This window comes from Trichechus manatus, unplaced genomic scaffold (assembly GCF_000243295.1).
Source record: "Trichechus manatus latirostris isolate Lorelei unplaced genomic scaffold, TriManLat1.0 scaffold00070, whole genome shotgun sequence".
Lineage (NCBI taxonomy): Eukaryota > Metazoa > Chordata > Mammalia > Sirenia > Trichechidae > Trichechus > Trichechus manatus.
This window is the reverse complement of record NW_004444006.1, coordinates 7,892,681-7,900,389: the sequence shown is the minus strand read 5'-3', so window position 1 is coordinate 7,900,389 and position 7,709 is coordinate 7,892,681. Positions and strand designations below refer to the sequence as shown.

The following is a 7,709-nucleotide window of genomic DNA, read 5'->3' as shown; positions in this document are numbered from 1 at the left end:
GGGTTGACATGTCATGGAGCTGTTAACCAATGTCATAAAACAATATGTGTACTACTGTTTAATGAGAAACTATTTCTTCTGTAAACCTTCACCTGAAGTACAATTAAAAAATTTGCAGCTGGAAAAAAAAAATCTACCTCTCCACAGCCTATTATTATTAATTGCTGTCAATAAACTGTAAAAAGCTCAATTGGCAAAAGTTCTATAATAGATAATTTTCAAAAAAAAAAAAAGAGTGGCTGCTTACATACAACCAAATACCTCAATGGGATTTGGTCTCTTGGTTTGGAAGTTTAGGGTCATGGTTTCATGGGACATCCCAGTTAATTGGCCTGATAATGCATGTAGTGCTTCTGTTCTACCTCCTAGTTCCTTGCGTAGTGCCTGGGGTCTTAAAAGCTTGCGAGCAGCCAGCCAAGACACAATTGGTCTCTATTCACCTGAAGTAACAGAGGAGGACGGAGAGTCAGGAATAGGGGAAGATATGGAATGTATGGCTAATTGCCTACATGAACAACTACCTCCTTTGCCATGAGACCAGAACTGGATGGTGGCCAGCTACCATTGCTGAACATTTAGATCAAAGACTCCACAGAAGAATCCTGATAGAAACGGGGAAAATGCAGAACAGAATTTCAAATTCTCCTGGACTCAGACCTTCTGGAGCCATGGAGGCTGGATGGACCCCTGAAACTATTGCCCTGAGATAATCTTTAAACTTTAAACCAAAAATAGCCCTAAAGTCTTCTTAAAACCAAACAATAGTTTAGCTTAACTAGTAAAAAAAGGTCTGCCTTGAGCATTACGCTCTTAAGAACTATCTGTAAGGGATCAAATTGACAACAGCAACTCAAAAGATTAGATAGGAACCTTAGGGGGCAGTGAGTTTACGTTAATGAGGACCAACTCCGAAAAGGAGGGTGAGAATGTAATCAATGTCACTAAATTGTATACACAGATACTGTTGAATTGGTGTATGTTATGCTGTGATATTCTTAACAACAAAATAAATACAATTTAGAAGGAAAAACCAAAAAAAGATCAACTGCATTGTCTCAATCAACCACATGCAATTGTGACATCAAACAAAATGTCAGGCACCAACCCAAAGATTAAAATGTATACATCTGAAAGAAAAAAGTCTACCTCTCAAGGTCGCTACGAGTATTAATATGTGAAAACACTATCACAGTACTGGCATACAATAAAAAAAAAAAAAAAAAGCAGTAGCAGCAGTTGCCATCAAGTCAATTCTGATTCATGGTGATCCCATGTGTGTCAGAGTAGAACTATACTCCTCCACAGGGTCTTCAATGGCTGATTTTTCTGTAGATTGACAAGTCTTTCTTCCAAGGCACCTCAGAGCAGACTGGAACCTCCAACCTATCGGTTAGCAGCCAAGCACGTTAAAGTTTGTACCACCCAGGGACTCCGGCATATGGTAAGCACTCAGTAAAAATTATTATCAAGCAAAATCGAAAGATAAATTACCGCCAAAGCAATATAAGAGGAAAATATAAAAAGATGAATATACAATCATAAAACGTTAAAATCTGTCCTTTAAAAATCAACGTAAGATTTAAAAGATAACAAAATGAAAATTCCTGGTATAATCTAGACTGAACATTATAAATGCCTGAATTCAAAAGTTGATGGTTTTGAAATGAAAATTTTCTCACTGATCAGGTTAACAAGCTGAGGACCATCTTCATATTCCTCATGCAAGGATAGTTCTCCAAAAAATAAAAGGGCAAAGCCAACCCTAAATCCTTTCCCGCCAAATACCAGGCCTCTTAGTCAGAATTTAGCTGAAGATACAGAAGAAGACCTTCTCATGAATACTATGTTGTTAACCTATATATACACACACGCACACGTTTCTTTAAGAATACAGAAAACTATATTCCCCAAATGAAGAAAATATGACAAAGGCTTGATTAAGTGCTAATTTTGGATAATTATATGAGATACTTTTATGTGTATAAAAACTTTCCTCACAATAGCCAAAAGGCAGAAACAACCAAGTGTCCATCAACAGATAAATGAATAAACAAAATGTGGTATATACATACAATGGAATATTCTCCAGCCATGAAGAGAAATGAAGCAATGAAGTTCTGATACATGCTACAACATGGCTGGATGAATCTTGAAAACATTATGCTAAGTGAAATAAGTCAGACACAAAAGGACAAATACTATATGATCCCACTTACATGAAATATCTAGAATAGGCAAATACAGAGAGACCAAAGTTTATTAGTGGTTACCAAGGGCGCATGGGACTGGGAAATGGGGAGTTACTGCTTAAGGAGTACTCAGTTTCTGTTAAAAGTGATGAAGAAAATTGGAGATGGACAGTGGTGATGGTTGCACAACATGGTAAACATAATTAATGCCACTGAATTGAACACCTAAAAAATGGCAAATGTTGTTATATATTTTTTACAATAAAAAACTTCCTGAATAAATTTTATAACATCATATCCCACCCAAACTGAAAGCACCAATTCAATTATCAAAATCTGTATCAAAAGTTGTTTCATAAGACAATAGGTAACAAAAGTTATTAAGATATTCACATTCTTTCACTCAGGAACTTTACTCCTAGAAATTTATCATGAGAAAGTAATTTTAAAATTAAAAGCTACTTACATGAAAATGTTCACTGTAATGGCCCTTATCGTAGTAAAACAATAAAAATGATTTAAATATCCCAAATTAGGGGAATGATTTTTAATAAATTATGGTACATCCATACAATGGAACATTATACATCATTAAAAATTCTGAAGACCATGTAATATGAAAAATGTTTGATGTTTTAAGAGGAAATTTTTTTAAATGCATGAATATATACAGAAGGTAGGCAAAAATGAAAACAACTGCCTTATTTGTAAGTTATTGATAATTTTTCATTTTACTTATTCATTCAACAAATATTCACCGAATACCTACTATTTACCAAATTCATTCAACGAATATTCACCGAATGCCTACTACTGGACCCGGTCCTTCGGTTCAGTGGTTAAGAGCTCAGCTGCTAACCAAAAGGTTGGCATTTTGAATCCACCAGCCGCTCCTTGGAAACCCTATGGGGCAATTCTACCTTGTCCTATAGGGTCTCTGTGAATTGATGGAGTCCACAGCATCGGGTTTTTTGGTTTTTATTCTAGGGTTGCTATGAGGTGGAATTGACTCGACGGCAATGGGTTTGTTTTTTTGTTTGTTTGTTTATTCTAGGTGCTTGGGATGCATCAGTGAACAAAGCAAAGATTCTTGCCTTCAGAAATTACCTTCTAGTGAGAGACAAAACAGTATACATAATTATATAGTACTCAGGAGGTGTCAATGGACATTTTTAAAAAATGGGGGGAGGGTGTAAAGTAGATACGGAGTGGAAGGGGGCAGACTCCAAGTTTAAATAGAGCTGTGACATTTGAGCCAAGACTTGAATTTTCTCATTTACGTTTTATCATTTCATCAATTTTATGTTTCTCATTAACGTTACAAAGCCTCAGAAGTCACAATAAGGTACCCACTACTACAAAATACATTTTAATATAGAAAACAAATTTAAAAAAATAGAATAACCCATAGACCCACCACTAAAAATTAGCTACCGTTGATATTTTGGTATACCCTTCCAGTCATTAATTTATATATATATTTTTAATGGTGTATTATAAAAAGTAGTTTTTAACCTGCTTTTTCTACTTTATGATGTATCATAACAGTTTTCACGTCATTAAATCTTCTACATTATTAATGGACACAGTATTCAACTATATGCATGTACCATAATTTCTTTAACCAAGTTGGACACTTGGGTTGTTTCTAATTTTTGCCATAATAACTCAGTCTTTGGGCACATGCATGATTATTTTTTCCACAATTTCCATTTTTCTTTATTTACCTTCCAAGACATGCATTATCATTTCAGTAACTACAATCACAATGCACCATTGTATATTCAGCTTTTCCTCATTTCTACAGTATCAACATAATTACAATTTAAAAATTTTAAGTCCACCTGGATTTACACTAATGTACTAAGCTACTCCCTACTATGAGACATTTGTTGTTTTCAGCTTGCTCCTATTATAATGCTGCAGTAAGTGTCTTCTTGCTTATAGCTTTCTGTTTATTTCCTTAGCATAAATTCTTAAAAATAGGATCCCTGAATCTGACTCTTGCCACATAATGCAGCAGTTTTCCAAAGAAGTTGTAACTATTTTAAATGCCATGAATAGGTGTAGCACTTTCATAGCAAATGGGATACCTCCAAAAAAAAAAGGAAATCATGTTTTTAAAAATAGGGAATTAAAACGTATAAAATCTAAAGTATACCCCAAACAGTTGGAGATGGGACAACATGGACATTAGATTTAGGTCTTCCTATTTGGGACCCAGGTTTTAACCATCTCCCTTCTCCTGGCCCCAAAGTGGTCCGTGGCAGAAACTTGGGTTATCTTCACAGCCATTTCTCCCACTAGTTTAGCCAAAGAACCTCTTTTTTTCTCCAGCCTTTAATTTAGGAGTCAGTGGTTGCAGCCTCAGTATTCTGTATCCCATTCAGGAATCCACAATATATATTTACATGTGAATAGAAATCCCTAGAGAGATTCACTCAAAATTTAAATATAAAAAACACTACATTTACATCTTAACAGACACCTCTCCATTCCTTTCTAAAAAGGCCATTTTACCACAACTTCTAGTAAAAATAATCTACCTCCTAGAGGATAAAAGGCAGAGTGCAAAAATTTAAGGACCATTTAAGATTATTTCAAGGGAGGTTTTTTTTGTTTATATAACTATTACAGAAATAAAAGGCTATTACTCAAAATCTCACAATCCTAGAAAATAATTATTTTCGTTTGCCAGTCTTTGTTCATGTTACAAAGCTGCAATCGTGACATAAATGTTTTTGTATTGCTAAAGTTTGTAACTTTTTTATTGTTGTAAAAAAAATATACGCATATGTATGTGTATACATATATATATACACATATATACACACACACATATACAAAACACAGCATTTGCCAATTCAACATTTTTCAGATGTACAATTTGGTGATATCAATTGCATTAACCAGCACCCATAATCATTGCCAAATTTCCCATCATCATAAACACTAAACCAGAATCCTCAAGGGAGGTTATTTTTGACTTTTGAAAAGTATAGCCTGGTAGTTAAGATTATAATACTAGGTATTTATTGACCATTACATGCTAGGCACTGTGCCATGCCCACATTATCTCATTTAGTGCTCAACTATTATTCTTCTGGATAAGGAAAATGATGCCTGAAGTACTTTGCCCATCCAAGGTCACAGTCCACGTGTGATGGAGCATGGAACAGAACTCAGGTCTGTTAACTCTAAAGTTCAGATTTGTCACTATGCTATAGGCTTTGTAGTCAAAACATACCTTGATTTCAGTTTACAGTCCAATAAACTTACTAGCCATGTCACTTCACTTTTGAGTCTCACTGTCAAATGGGGTAATAATATCCACCTCACAGGGCTGCGTATTCTAAGGCCTAAAATGAGATAATGTACATAAAGCACTTAACTCCCATCCAGGTACATAGCAGGCCCTTGTTCCTGCTGACAATCACCACTCCTATTTATACACCGGGTGGATGCACCAGTTAGGCAAATGTCATCAATTACATTCTTCCTTCCTCTCTTCCGGATTTTAGCACGAATAATTTTTTATAACAAAATTGCCTAGCTTTGTGTTTTTGAATTGTCTCCATAATGCTAGTCGTTACAATCTTTCCTTTCAGTTTCTTTCCCAAGCAGGCATTCACTGGCGATGACTAAATAATTACATGAAGCACCTACAACAGTGGCTACAAAGTAGCAATTCTCGATAAGTATTTGGTCCTATCATTTACTTTTGATAATGATCACCAATATAATTTGGAAATACGTGCAAAAATCTCTTCTGAGTAATAAATCCACTGCCACCTAACCATTAGGCTCTCAGAAGAGAACAAAGCACTAAGTATAAGTGGTAGCAGCAAGGATTTCTGTCTGTCTGTCCTAAAGACTAACCCTGATGAACTTTCTTGAGAAAATATGTACTGCTGGATTATAAAAACTGTGGCTACTGGGCATGATACAGCTTGAACAGTTGCACAAATGTTAGTTTAGATACAGGACCCAACACTACATCACACTGACATGGCAAGGTCTTTTTTTCTAAGTTTCTTAGGATCTTTCATTTAATAAAGAAATTGGACAAAGACACTCCATAAATCTAGTCAGTAGTCCCCTACCAGAGTTGCCAGATTTAGCAAATAAAAATACACGACACAGCTAAATTTAAACTTCAGATCTTTAAAAATGAATAATATTTGGGTATGTCTCATCAAACATATTTATACTAAAAAAGTACTTCGTTGTCAATCTGAAATTCAAATTTAACCAGGCATCCGGTATTTATCTGGCAACTCTACCCCCTCCATCATCTACCTCAACTTCGACTTAAGACAGCAAAGTGTTCCCCAGTCCTCTCTAACCTCGACTTCTCTGTTAAGAACACAAAGAAAGGTGTCAGCTTATGATAATAGTTTCTCAAAGAGGAAAATAACCAATAGGAAAGCCATAAAATTGAATTTAATTTAGAAAACTGATGCTATAAATGGGTAGATAGGCAGCAAGACGAGAAAAACGGCATACAGAAACCTGACTATGAAAGCGGTGAGGTCTGGGACTAGCAGAACTTCCCAGATAAGACTTTTGACAAAGAAACATCGCTCGGGTGGAGGGCCCACTTTCCCATTCTGAATTAATGGCCTCGCTGGGCTGAGAGGAGGAGCGCCTGACAAAGCGCCTCCTCCTCAACAACGACTTCGGTGCTCTCGGATAATAGACCCCACATTTCCTCAGGCCCAGGGCGGCTAAAGGCCTGGGAACTTACTGACAGGGCTAAGATTCGAAAATGAGCCTTACAAGAGAGGGGACAGGGAATAAAACGAGAAACAAGTTAAACCAGAAGGCGAGGCGGGTTAAGAGCGATGGACCACCGCGGGTGGACTGAACAGGCCGCCACACTGGCAGCGGGGACAAGGCCTCAAGGGGCTCTGGAACGGCCATCCTCCCTCCAATCCTAGCCTCGCCCTAGTCTTGTCCTTCACCGATTATAGCAAGAAATCCCACTTCCCTCCCAAACAATAACAAAACCGTTTGAAAACTCACCCTCCACCGACTAGTCTCTCCTCAGAGTAACGGCGACGCTACACGGCCTCTACCGTCCCGAGAAAAGAGCGCGCGACCGCCGGAAACGAGACGACGGAGCTCGGTGCCTCCCAAGGGGTCCAAAAGTGGCGTCTTCGATTGGTTTTCATAACTGCCAATCCGGGTTTATCTCCAAAGGCGGAATCATTTTTCCGCCATTTCTTAGAGTCTATTGGCTACCAAATGCCAAAGACATGAGTTCGTGTGAACGACAGATGGGGACAAAGAGCGAGGCTTTGTACCTAACGCGCATGCACAAGTGGCCGAGCGCGTGAGACGGAAAAGGAAAGAGGAGGAAGGGTAATAAAGCGGTGGGGGGATGGAGCGTCGGAAGGAGAGACTTAAATGGACTAAAGGAAAGAAAGACTGAAAGTAGAGAGAAAAAAGGGAGGGAGAGGAAAGTAGAAAGAGCACGTAGGCATGCTCTGAGAATTCATGCACTGCGCTTGTGCCAGA

General features: G+C 37.5%; 1 protein-coding gene across 2 annotated transcripts in view; it reads right to left on the bottom strand.

Moving 5' to 3' along the window:
- The window catches only part of NONO (non-POU domain containing octamer binding), a 16,772-nt gene extending 9,300 nt beyond the window's left edge, over positions 1-7,472 (bottom strand). The window contains exons 1-2 of one of the 2 annotated variants that reach the window (XM_023734676.1): positions 7,215-7,296; positions 5,437-5,548 (exon numbers count right to left, since the gene is read on the bottom strand). The gene's annotated coding sequence lies outside the window, so the exon portion shown is untranslated. Of the gene's footprint in view, positions 1-5,436; positions 5,549-7,214 lie in introns of both variants that reach the window. The other variant, XM_023734675.1, reaches the window with a different exon arrangement.
- Between the last annotated feature and the right edge of the window lie 237 nt (positions 7,473-7,709).